Consider the following 13,036-nt stretch of genomic DNA (forward strand, 5'->3'; position numbering starts at 1 on the left):
TATTTACCGATGCTCGGCGACTAGAAACGTTTTGTAGAATATCTGCCATTTCAGGAATTATACAATTATATTCAAATGTTTGTTCTTATCCATAACACAGCGTGAAAATAAACAAGTTTCGTTGCAATTAATCTTGCCGCTTTAAATAATTTTGAAACGTCATAGCTTTTAAAGCATACGCCTGTGTGGTAAATTTTCTTCTCCATTCTGGTGAACCGAAAAACACAACTGCGGTAACGATGTTTTACTTCCGTTCGCTCTAAACTTCGTTTTCTGAATGATCGGGAACGGATCAGTTTGAACACTCCCGACCGTAGTTTATTTTTCTTTTTTTCATCCATTCCACACACACTCATGTGTTTAATTAACGCCATATCTACTTTTTCAAGAACGCACCTTTTTTTTTTTCGGACCTCGTTTTTCGAATTAAGCTCCCGAAAGCGTTTTACCTTAAGTTCATGTTCAAGTTTCTATGCAAGCTTTTCGAACCTTCTAAGCATTTCTAAACAATAATCGAAAATCGACTATGGAAATAGAATCGCCCAATTCTATTTCTAAACTTTTCGTGCTGTATGTGAAACGTCAGTTTTTCGTTGATTTTGTTTTGATTCCGTTTTGTTTATGCATTCATCAAATCAGTAACTGAACTGTTCTTCGTTGGTCATCGGATTGAGTTTCAGTCGTGAATTATTCAGATTTGGTAAGTTTATCATTGTTTATTTGTATTCTTCCTTCATGTGCTCTTCTTATCTACTACATTCTTTTCCATCTCTACTCGTATATTGGAAGAGAAAAAAAAATAATCATCAATTCTCCCAACAGCTATTCGAAAACCACATACACGAATCTGTCGTCGAATCTGCGTGGTTTTTTAAGAATTTCTCGCCGACGCAGATATGGGCAGCGATTTGGGCAGCGATTGCGAATATCCTGCTGCAGCGCTGCTTCCAAGTGATGTATCCACGGACAATGGATATTCCGAAGTGTTCCTCGTTTCTTCCATACAACTTTCCGGATTAGTTGACGATTCAATATCTGGTGGCGTATCGTCCTCGGTGGATTCATTTGAAAATTCGACAGCCTTTTTCACGTCCTGTATGTTACGAGCGTACTGGATACCATTCCTGCTGATCACCACAACCTTTGGGCCGTCTCTGGCTACAACCCTGAAATGTTCTTGCGAGAAAATAGGATCTGTTTTGGACTTTTTGCACTGCGCTAATAACACCGTATCGCCAATTTTGATATCTGACTCTCTTGCTCCTCGCGTCAAATCCGCATCTCTTTTGCTTATCAATTTCGTTTCAGCATCTTTTTCCCGCACATCAGCCCGATCCAGTCGTTTGCATGAATTTTCCCATAGACATGGAAAATGTCCGCGGAACTTCCATCCGCACATAAGCTCGAATGGAGACACCAAGAGTCTTGAATGAGGCACTAAATTGTTGTGATGATGAACATAGAGTTGCAGAGCACGCCTCCAGTTGGTTCCTTCGATTTTTGATGCAGCCAAAGCTTTTATTATGCCCTGGTTTTGGCGTTCTACAGCCCCGTTTGATTGTGGGCTGAGCGGAACCGATTTTCGAACTTTGACGCCTTTGTCCTCCCAAAACTTAATAAATTGTGCGCCTTGGAAAGGGGGGCCGTTATCGCTCTGTACAATAAGCGGACAACCCCATTGTTGAAATACGGCACAAAGCGCTGAATTGGTGCTCTCCGCATCCATCTGCTTCATTTCAACAACAGAAATATATCTCGAGTAGATGTCAACGACCACCAAAAATTCTCCAGATCCGAATCCAGGGGCACTCAGGAAATCTATCTGTAATATTTGCCACGGACCATTGGGCAAATCTCGGCTACACAGTGGAACTGGTGGGTTTTTCTTGGAAAGTCGAAGACACGTTTCGCATTTTCGGACGAAATTTTCTACGTCGGAAGACATTCTCGGCCACCAGAAATATTCTCTAACGATGCGCTTCATGGCCATTTCACCGATATGACCACCATGCGCAGTCTGCATGATACGGTGACGTAGAATCTGTGGTAAGACGACACGATTTTCCTTGAAGATTAGGGATCCCAATGTGCGAAGGTATTTCCTTTGAGCTTCGAATCTACGAAGCTCTTGTGGCCACGAGTCCTGTTCGATAGCCATGCGTAACAGTTGAAGTTCGCCATCATTCTCGGAGTTGACTTCAATCTCCTCCCACGATATATTCAAGGAACCTGTATCAATCGCGAAAAGAAAATGATTATCGTCTTCTTCCTCAAAAGGAACTGCATTTTGAGATTGGTCTATCAGCCTTGAGAGTGCATCGGCTACATTAGATTCTCCTGGAATTCTTTTGATCTCAAAATCAAACGACTGTAAACGAAGGGCCCATGTATCTGCCCGCGCTATTGCCCGTTTTCCAATACGATGATTAGTTCCGAATATATATTCGTTGGCCTCTGCGTCAGTCCTGACGGTGAAGTGTCTGCTTAGTAAGTATGATGAAAAACGTTCTACACCCCACACAACGGCCAATGATTCCTTATGTGCATGTGGGTATTTTTTCTCTGTGGTAGTTAACGACTTTGAAGCACAAGCTATGACTCTCGGTACACCGGTTTGGTCAAATTGTACCAACACCGCTCCCAAGCCAATAGGAGAAGCGTCTACGTACAATTCAATAGCATCTGTTGGACTATAGTAGCCAAGTGTCTTGATGGTATTCAGAGCCCCATCTTGCAAAAAACGAAATTCTTGTTCTTCCAGTTCCGTCCAATAAAATTCATCTGAATTTGCCAATGCTCTTAACTTTTCGGTTTTATCTGCCCTGTTGATAATGAAACGGTCGATGAAGGTCACTAAACCGAGAAAACTTTTCACTTCATTCCGGTTTTCTGGCCTTCTAAAGCTTCTTATGGCGGTCAACTTTTCATCATCGATTTGCCAACCATCTGACGTGAGGACAAACCCAAGGAAATCAACTGACTGACTTCCAAACACACATTTTGATTCGTTTAACTTAACGTTGTGCTCTTTTAGCCTGGCAAGTACTGCCGCCAAATTGGCGTCGTGCTCCTCCTTTGTGTTGCCATGGACCAGTACGTCGTCAAGGTAATTTTTTACTCCTTTGCATCCACCAACAGGTTTTTCCATTGCTCATAAGCATGGCGTTGTATCTCGGTTTCTTCTCCAACTGGTTTACACTCAGGAACATTCACTGATGATATTGACAATTGGTTGATCGAGGACATAAACCGAGACTCTTCAAGCGTGGATCTTTCTCGTTGGGTGCTGTGTGGACGAAAATTCTCGCTGTAGTCACTGACACTTTGATTCTCAACATCGACTGATGCTGCTGCTGTTGCTGCTGCTGTAGATTCGAGTTGCTGCTTTTCCATTCGAACCTTTTCCAACTCTTTTCGAAGCTCGTCTGAGCGTGATTTTTCGTTTTCCAACTCGTTCGCCATCAATTCGAACTTTCGCGCATTCTGTTGCCTCTCCTTCTTCTTCTTCTTCTTTGCAAGAGCACTGGATTCCAAAGCTTTTTGTTTAACTTTCTTGGGAGCATCGATTTTTGCTGAAATCGATTCCGATGTTGGTGTTGCATCACTTGCTGGCTTCTTAGAAACTTTTTTCCCTGAGGAAGCATTATCTGCGCCATTGTGGTAAATTTTCTTCTCCATTCTGGTGAACCGAAAAACACAACTGCGGTAACGATGTTTTACTTCCGTTCGCTCTAAACTTCGTTTTCTGAATGATCGGAAACGGATCAGTTTGAACACTCCCGACCGTAGTTTATTTTTCTTTTTTTCATCCATTCCACACACACTCATGTGTTTAATTAACGCCATATCTACTTTTTCAAGAACGCACCTTTTTTTTTTTTCGGACCTCGTTTTTCGAATTAAGCTCCCGAAAGCGTTTTACCTTAAGTTCATGTTCAAGTTTCTATGCAAGCTTTTCGAACCTTCTAAGCATTTCTAAACAATAATCGAAAATCGACTATGGAAATAGAATCGCCCAATTCTATTTCTAAACTTTTCGTGCTGTATGTGAAACGTCAGTTTTTCGTTGATTTTGTTTTGATTCCGTTTTGTTTATGCATTCATCAAATCAGTAACTGAACTGTTCTTCGTTGGTCATCGGATTGAGTTTCAGTCGTGAATTATTCAGATTTGGTAAGTTTATCATTGTTTATTTGTATTCTTCCTTCATGTGCTCTTCTTATCTACTACAGCCTGCTGATGTTAGTGAGTGTGTAAATTGTATCTATCAAATGAAAAACTTCATTAGAATCTAAAAATTCGTGCAATGATCAATATTTGAAATGACATATCTTTCCAACAGCGTGTTGCGATCAAAGCAAACTGATTTTCTTGAGTATTATATACTGAAGTAATTTCCCACATACCGAGATAGGCGATTACATTATTTTTTGAATAATTTTTAATAATCCAGATCTTGAAGCATACAGGGATGAGTGGCAAAGCGGAACCGAAGATCATACAATTTGTTTCATATTTGACACTTGAATTTCAGAAGGAATCCATAAAGATTACCTGAAGAACCCTGGAAGGATTCCCACTGAAGATTAAAGTTTTCGTAGCAAGGGTTGACTATTTCTCAAATGTATGAAAACTCTATCGTTTTTATTCAATACATACAATTTTATTGCATTTAATGGACTACATAAAAATTCTGTGTGACATTCATGCATCGAAAAAAACTTATATCCTTGAAATAAAAGACGATTTGGCACTCAAATTTGCCGACATGGTCCATACTTACCTCTTATTTGGCGTAACTGACTTATTTGGCGCTCTTTGAAATGCAATTTTCTTCAAATTTAAATCTACCAAATAGGATCGCATATTTCGCTCACACATTAAAACTGTTTTCTCTTCCATTGATTTAAAACACAATTCCGGAACGAGATCTAAAACGACACTGGAAGAGTTTATCGTTGTTTGAAATACCGATTGAAAATGTTTGGAATAAATTTACAATATCGGAAGGTGCGATAACGATTTGGAAATGCACAATATTTATGGATGAAAAAGTCTCAAAATGAAGTGAAAGTTTTTTTTCTTAATTCTCTAGTTATTTGTATCATTTTTAGTGCTAAGATGTGCAAGAGATTTGTTTGTTCATTACAAGTATGTCTTTAAAGTAATCAGAATAAACATGTTGGCAAATTGAAATGGTTCACGATGAACTCCAGAATGGTCATTGGTTTCATCCTTTTGGCAATAATGGTTAAAGGGATACGCGATTTGGCCTTATCGAGGAAGTAGTAGAAGTTGTTGGAAAATTCTCGCTATCATGCCCACGGTGGCTAGTGTCCAGCCACCGTAGACAGCTTGGGCATACGCCCGGGTTGAATGGGCTTTACCCGAGTTGCACAAAAGCTCAGTGCAGCAACTTGTACAAGCATACAGCTTCGTCCGCTCGCCGATAATGATGCATCCCGGCTCGCACGTGTTAATGCATTTCCGCTCCAAGGACCACAGTTTCGGTTCGGATACATTCGAGTTGCTGGTGTGCACCGTGTAGGAGAACTGTTTGACCTGAAATGGTGAAGAAAAGAAAAGAAACGTTTTTACGCTTTCCATATTCATATAGAACAGTGGTGCTCAAGCCGGATGAAACGAGCCTTGCATCCTCCGCGTTATATGTCCCGCCCAAACCAAAGTACCTTAATACACAGCTACCCGATTCCCGCAAATGATTATGTACTGTGCTTTGCGCAATTTTTCTTCTTCTTCTTCTTGGCATTAACGTCCTTATTGGGACAGAGCCTGCTTCTCAGCTTAGTGTTCTTATGAATACATCCACAGTTATTAACTGAGAGCTTTCTTTGCCAAAGTTGCCATTTTCGCATTCGTATATCGTGTGGCAGGTATGATTATGCTCTATGCCCAGGGAAGTCAAGGAAATTTCCTTTAAGAAAAGATCCTGGACCGACCCGGAATCGAACCCAGATACCTTCAGCATGGCTTTGTTTTGTAGGCGTGAACTCTAACAACTCGGCTAAGGAAGGCCCGATTATTTAACTTTTTATATCGAATTATTTATCGAACTCGAAAACAAGTATTGAGTTTCAGCTTCTTAAAAGCAGCAAAAGCGATAAAAGGTGAAATATTTATAGTCAGCTAAAATTTGTAGCTGCTAAACGTTTGCGTTACAGCTGTATTAACGCTAATCGTTCTATTTTTGACATGTTTCATTTTTGCAGAGTTCGCTGCTTCAATTCAACTGTTATACATCAGACAGCAAATAATCTTTGCGCTAGAATAGGGTCCTGAGGCCTTGTCTCAATTTCAGTACCAATCGCTGAAGTTTAGGCCAGAAACACATGTTTACTAAATTTTTGAATGATTTTTGTTGATTTAAGTAAAAAAAAAATATTTTTTTTTGCAATTTTTGAGGTTTTGTCACAATTGTTAGTTGGGAATCAAGTTAACCACTGCAATTTGAAAAGTAATTGTTATTAAAAAGGGCAATTCTTTGTGAGCGCATCCAAGTTAATTAAATTTGATCCCCCGTGTATCCCTTATGGCGTGGTCAACAATTAGCGAATATTTGAGCCGTTCAACAATTGGCGAATTACCCTATATTGAACAAAAGTATTGTATTGTACAAGTTTATCCATTTTAGCATTATAATTGTTTTGCAAAGAATTTTATTTTGAGATTTGAATGTTAATACCGTAAAACGGGGTAACTTTCTGACTTAGATTACAAAAATGGCCCCAGTTTGTAAAAATAGTATTCGCTAAGAGTTTTGAGACCGAATTCAAGTTCTACTTTAACTAGGCTGTCAAGTATAAGTGACGAATTCATTATGACTTTATCAAATAGTGATAGTAGAACAGATTGTTTGAGAGCATTTCAAAATTGCTAAAATCTTATAAATTTTCCATATTTGCATATAAATCGTCAAATGTACTTGATTCCAACGGAAATAGTTTTAACGTGAAGTGTCATACTAATACTCTTTACTTTTGCATTATTTTTGCTTAACAGATTAATAGGAACTTTGTTATTTCGTTTAGTATGTTGAGAGTCTCGCATTATCAAAGTTACCCGCATTATCAAAGTTACCCCGTTTTACGGTACTCCCAATGTTGAAATTTTTTTCTTTAATTTTCATAAGCTTGAAGTTGAATTGAAACCACCGCTTAAATTTTCATGAACACAAATCTGGATCTGGATTTAGATATCTTGAAAATCCAGTAGACTTTTGGAATTTTGAATATTTTCTTTCTTCATCTCGAGCATTCGTGAAAATTAATTTATTCAAATCTTGATGGTTGAAATAGAATTTCAGACTGTTCCTAAGACAAACCAGCAATCAGAGTTTGCCATAGCTTTTACAAACTGTCATAAATTGGAATTATTTTAAGATGATCAAACCAATTTTCTCAACGTGGAGCACGTCTTACTGAATTGTGCTTTATATTGAAAGCGATTTCATAGTATTGTGCAGATAAGAAACTTTCACCATGTTTTACACGAAAATCATATTTTACTATTTTTCAATAGTGGGTCGCAAAAAAAAAAGATGGGTTGCCCATCCAAAAAGTTTGAGAACCTATGATGTAATGCGTTATGCAATAAGTGGATGCTGTCACATGGGATTTTGAGAATTTCTAGCGAGAGTTTAGGGTTTGCTATTCGAATTCAGGATCCTTTCTTTCCTACGTTTGTCGAGGTGAACTAGCCGAGGACTGAAAGCCTCGTTGATAAAATCGATAATAATATTCAGATTGTTGAGTATTCCAACGGAATCTTTTGAATTCCTATCGTGCTTCTGAGAATTACAGTCGGAATCTTTATAAATTTCCATCAAAATTGTAACCGTTTGGTTACAAATTGTTGATTTTTGTTTTTGTTTAAATTGTTGATTTTTGGACCCTTCACGTTTCTTGTGTAATAACAGCAGAAAATATCACAGAAGCGTTAGGGTTTGTGCCGCTGTTAATAAACAGGCTACCAATTATTCATCATGGTAGTCCTGGAGAAATGTCAATAAGACGGAATGTGGGAAAATTGAGGAAGAACGGCCATTGCTAATAACCGGCCTCTTTCTAATTAGGCGTCCGTGTGCTGAAGACGTGGTGTTAAAGTGCAGTGGTTATAATACGAATCCCCCCTAAGCCCTTAGCAGGAGCTAAGTGGGTGCAAGGGAAGAATTTAGGCTCAGGTAAAATATAAACCCTGTACAAGAGAAACTTCTCTAATTCCCCTTTGTCCAATAGGACCTCTTGTTCTTGTCTTCTTTTCGGATCTTCGGATCCGCCGTCCAGCACACGGTTCGGCTCTAGAAGCCATTAGGCTTCCTGGCCTAAAAGTTAAGGACCCTGTCCTCTGAAAGGACCCATATCTCGGGCCGGAGGCCCTAAACGTCAAGGAGATTCCCCTCTCGGCTTTCCAAGGTGGCTATGCCACGGCCGGCCGATTATCGTCTATGAGGGAAGACGCCTGTAACCCCACCGTCCAGCAACGCCCGCTGGACCGTCAACGGAGTTCAGTACAAGCCCGTACATCCGCCCGCTTCGCCATTCCGGCGAGAGTTCCGGCCGCACAGCAGGATTGGTGTCGCTGTGTCGGCCATTCGTCTATCCAACAACAAACGGCAGCGGTATGTACCGGTACGAAACATTAGAATATGACACACTTAACAAATTTAACACCAAATTGAAATACACAGAACAACACGCACACGCCACAATTAGGGATTTTTAATAAATGTCCAAGAAAAGTGAAAGTTCTTGAGTTAGTTTTTGTATCGCGAAAAGCCCTTGATTACCCAGTAGCTAGCCGACCCTGGGATTGCCGGAGAGTCTCTTGTGTCCTGAGCCGGCCTGGCACTGCAAGTTTTCCCGGTTAGTTTCAAAATCTAGGAGATTCTAAGGAAAAACTGAAAATTACTAACGTAATACAAGGATTTTAGGCGTGAACCTAAATATATCAAATGGAATCTTGAGAACATTGAGCGGGACTCCAGCAAGATCTGGGAAATCCTAACGAGATCCATTAAGAATCATGAGGATTTCCAGTGGGATCATGAGTATCCTAAATTAATTCGGGTGATGCCCAGTGTGATTCGAAGAGTACCGTAATCCAGGGGCATATTGATCACTATTTTACAACTTTATGTTCTACTATCCGTCGGAATTCAAATATTGTCAAATTAATTTCGACAAAATCAGTACTGCATTGCTCTTCATCAGTTTATTTAATCAATTTTTAGGCAATAACCGACATATCCACCAGCAGGAAGCCGGATCCTATTCTTGGTACTTTTGATTCACTTCGGCAGTGGGGTTTTTGAACGCTGTTGAGCTCATATTTGGCCACAATATGCGTCGTGTTAAAGTGCATCTTATAGCAAATTTTCAGACCGTTTGACCGAGAAAAACCTCCCATGCCAAAATGAATCATGGAAGTGCCCACGTAGCGCTGCACCCTATTGCTTATACCTCCAAAATCGTGATTTTTTTTTGGAAAATCGACCTTAATAAATTTAAAATTTATTAAAATCATTAAATTATTTTTAGACATCCGTACACTAGAAAACATGGAATGTCTTTGATATCAATGAAACAGTAAGCCTCCTAAAAAGAAAATGTTATTCGATAATGACCTGATCAAATTCACCCACGATCAATTTGCCCTCGGATTACGGTATCTAGCGAAATATTTAGGGCTCAGAGCGGGAACTTGGCGAAATGTGAGGATTTTTAGCGGATCGTGGGGATCTTAACTTCATTTTCAGGATTTTTTTGCTGGCACAATTCAATTGAACTTTGAACTAATATATTTTGTAAAAATCGCTTGTTATGGAATATACCCATGCATGATGACTTTTCTCTTTTATTATGTGAGCTTCGGCAACAATTTTTTTTAATCCTCTAATAGCCCAACCCCGCCTTTAGACTGGGTACCAAAGTGTGTGTATTTTTTCGTAGCTTGGAAATCAAAGTGATTTTATTTTTGGCTTTAATTTTAACTCATAATACGCATATGAGAAAAGTTTTTTTTTGAGTTTTGAATTTTTTTTGTATTTTTGAAAATTGTTTGAAAAATTGTATTCTTATATATCCTACAAATGCATGGGGTTCATTTAACGTTTAATATAAATATAAATAGCATACCCGACGTGGCTAGCCATGTTCCAACAAAATTTTAAAGCGAAAAGCTACGTACCGTAAAACGGGGTAACTTTGATAATGCGGGTAACTTTGATAATGCGAGACTCTCAACATACTAAACGAAATAACAAAGTTCCTATTAATCTGTTAAGCAAAAATAATGCAAAAATAAAGAGTATTAGTATGACACTTCACGTTAAAGCTATTTCCGTTGGAATCAAGTACATTTGAGGATTTATATGCAAATATGGAAAATTTATAAGATTTTAGCAATTTTGAAATGCTCTCAAACAATCTGTTCTACTATCACTATTTGATGAAGTCATAATGAATTCGTCACTTAAACTTGACAGCCTAGTTATAGTAGAACTTGAATTCGGTCTCAAAACTCTTAGCGAATACTATTTTTACAAACTGGGGCCATTTTTGTAATCTAAGTCAGAAATTTCCATATAGCGTTAAACGCCTAAAGATATGCAACGCCCTACAAATGTTCTGTAATTCATTAAATTTTGCTCGAGTGATGCTCCATTATCAAAGTTACCCCAAAACAGAAAACCGACTTTCGATTATATGAAAAATTAAATATCCATTAAGAATAAATCTTTTGGAAATCTATCAACTGGAATCGATAGTTAGGATATCAGTACTTGTTTTAAAAATATGAATTAAAATTCTTTGAAACAACATGCATAAATATTCAAGTTTTCTTCGAAAAAGTAAGAGGTTGTTTCCGAGATACAACCGCCAAGTTGACGTTGGATAACGTTAGCTTCATCTATATCCTGGCTTGAGACCGGCACAAACTTATGAAAGATTTCTACTGATAAAAATCCAATCAATTTTCATATTATTTGTTGCATGCGAATTCTGACCTATTATGGACATTGTGTGTTGGCACAGAAAATCTGTGGTGTAAGTTTGGTTCGGTCAACACTTTAACACCGTTAGACTCGGTGGATGGAAGAAGAAGCATGAGCGATAACTCTTGCTTCCCAAACAAATATTCCGGTCGAACGTTAGGTCCACGCATGATCCACTATGATTGGTTAAGGTAGGTTCGGAATCCAGTTTGAGGTTGAGGTACTTCTCCATGAAGTCCGCGAGCTCCATGTTCTCCTCTTTGCTCAAATCGATGTTAAAGTCGCCAGTCATGATGATTGGCATGATCTCCTCTTGATACTCGAAGAAATTCCGCACCATGAAGAACTTTTTCTGCTTCATAGTGGTATCCGAGGAAATGTAGAGGCAAATCTGCGGTTCCAGAGCTCGGCCGTCATGGTTCTGCAGGAAGCGAGTGGCCTAACTGATTGGTTTGTTTGAGGATACCAACCTGTGCGCGATCCACGCCAAGCGTGTCAGCATCATGCCGAAGGACATCCAGCTGACTCGTCGTATCCGTGGAGAACGCGCTTAAATTGAATTGCAGCACAATTTCAAACAAAACGGGTAACAACAATGCATTCGATGTAAAAGAGTTTCAACCAGAGACACTTCATCTATAACTATTAATTGATTAATTAATTTATTCATTTATCAATTATAATTTTGGTTGATTAGTTTTTCTAGTTAGTTGTTGCTGATTAGTTTTAGCTCTTTGTTTGCCAAATTGATACTCTGATCGCTCTAGCATGCGTTTACAAATTTCATATTTTTAAAACAAGTACTGCTACCCATAGCTGGTGACTATATACTGCATTTTGTTTTTTGAAAGATTTAAGCATGTTTAAAAAAATGTTTTAAGTGATTTTTTGATATTGCTGATATGGGGTAACATTGATCACCTTTATAAACAACGTTCGGTAATATTGAAAATATAGTTACTTACTTAAATCGTGGCCCCCGAAGCCGAATATGAAGGCCAAACTCTTACAAGTCATTTACTTTTTGAGTTATTTTAAAACTAAAAACATTTCGAACCACAGAATACGCCTAAAGGTAGGCAATTTCCTAAAGGAATTCTATATTCTTTTCAGTAATTCGTTAATGTTGCCTAATTGAACATACTTATGAAAGTTTTGACAACGGAATCGTTTTTGGCGATGCCATTTTTAGTAAGAAGCGCATTTTCCTTGCTCATATCGTTTGCAGAACTTATGTGAGACATGAATCTTCGACATCCTTAACGATTGAAATCATTGTTTCGAAAAGTTGATAAATTTACGCATAATATAAACGTAATTTTCGCAAAAATCCTCACTTACATTAGCTTATGAATATAAGAAAGCGAAGCACCATTCGTGATTTGGAAATATTCCATCAATATTTGATGATACGAACTTTTTACGACATGAGTCATTCCGATCAATTTTACCCCGCTGATCAATAATACCCCGGATTACGGTACGTAATTTCGGGTGAAATTGATCATTTTCATGGTTTTTCTTGTCTGTTTTCAATCATGTTGAAAATGCCAAACAACTGAATACAAGTACGACGGTTAGCCTCTTTGGCTCATTGCCAAAATTTTATAACAAATGTGGTTTTAGTGCTAAAAATCATCCCTCAAATAGAAAATCGGGGAATCCCATTTCGGGGTGAAATTGATCACTTGTCAATGCGATTATTGTTATTTTTTTTAAACAACTCTACATAATGAATATGAGCTCCCTGAATCCGAATATGCTTGCAAAATTCTTAATTATGCAATATGTCAAGAAATAATGAATAGGTAATTTAAAGAATTGTGATAAAAACGCCTAAATGTAGGCAATTTCTTAAGGAAATACCTGATATCTAACAGAAATTTAATTATTTCAACCGTATGAGCTAATTGGTACGAGTTTAGAAGATGAAATCGGGCTCGGGGATATATTTTAAGCATCCTTACAAACTTTACTTACTTTGAATAATGCCGTTGGTGTCGTCGCTATCTACATGTAAAT

The 13,036-nt window shown here is 38.3% G+C and overlaps 2 long non-coding RNA genes across 2 annotated transcripts; both read left to right on the top strand.

Moving 5' to 3' along the window:
- The first annotated feature begins 3,163 nt into the window (after positions 1-3,163).
- Positions 3,164-4,273, top strand: LOC110675873. The gene is made up of 2 exons (XR_002499870.1): positions 3,164-4,173; positions 4,233-4,273. It is a non-coding gene; the product is annotated as an uncharacterized LOC110675873 (long non-coding RNA).
- A 2,800-nt stretch (positions 4,274-7,073) lies between these two features.
- On the top strand, positions 7,074-8,764 carry LOC110675872. Its single transcript, XR_002499869.1, has 2 exons — positions 7,074-8,200; positions 8,256-8,764. It is a non-coding gene; the product is annotated as an uncharacterized LOC110675872 (long non-coding RNA).
- Positions 8,765-13,036: the final 4,272 nt, after the last annotated feature.

Source organism: Aedes aegypti, chromosome 2 (genome assembly GCF_002204515.2).
Source record: "Aedes aegypti strain LVP_AGWG chromosome 2, AaegL5.0 Primary Assembly, whole genome shotgun sequence".
NCBI lineage: Eukaryota > Metazoa > Arthropoda > Insecta > Diptera > Culicidae > Aedes > Aedes aegypti.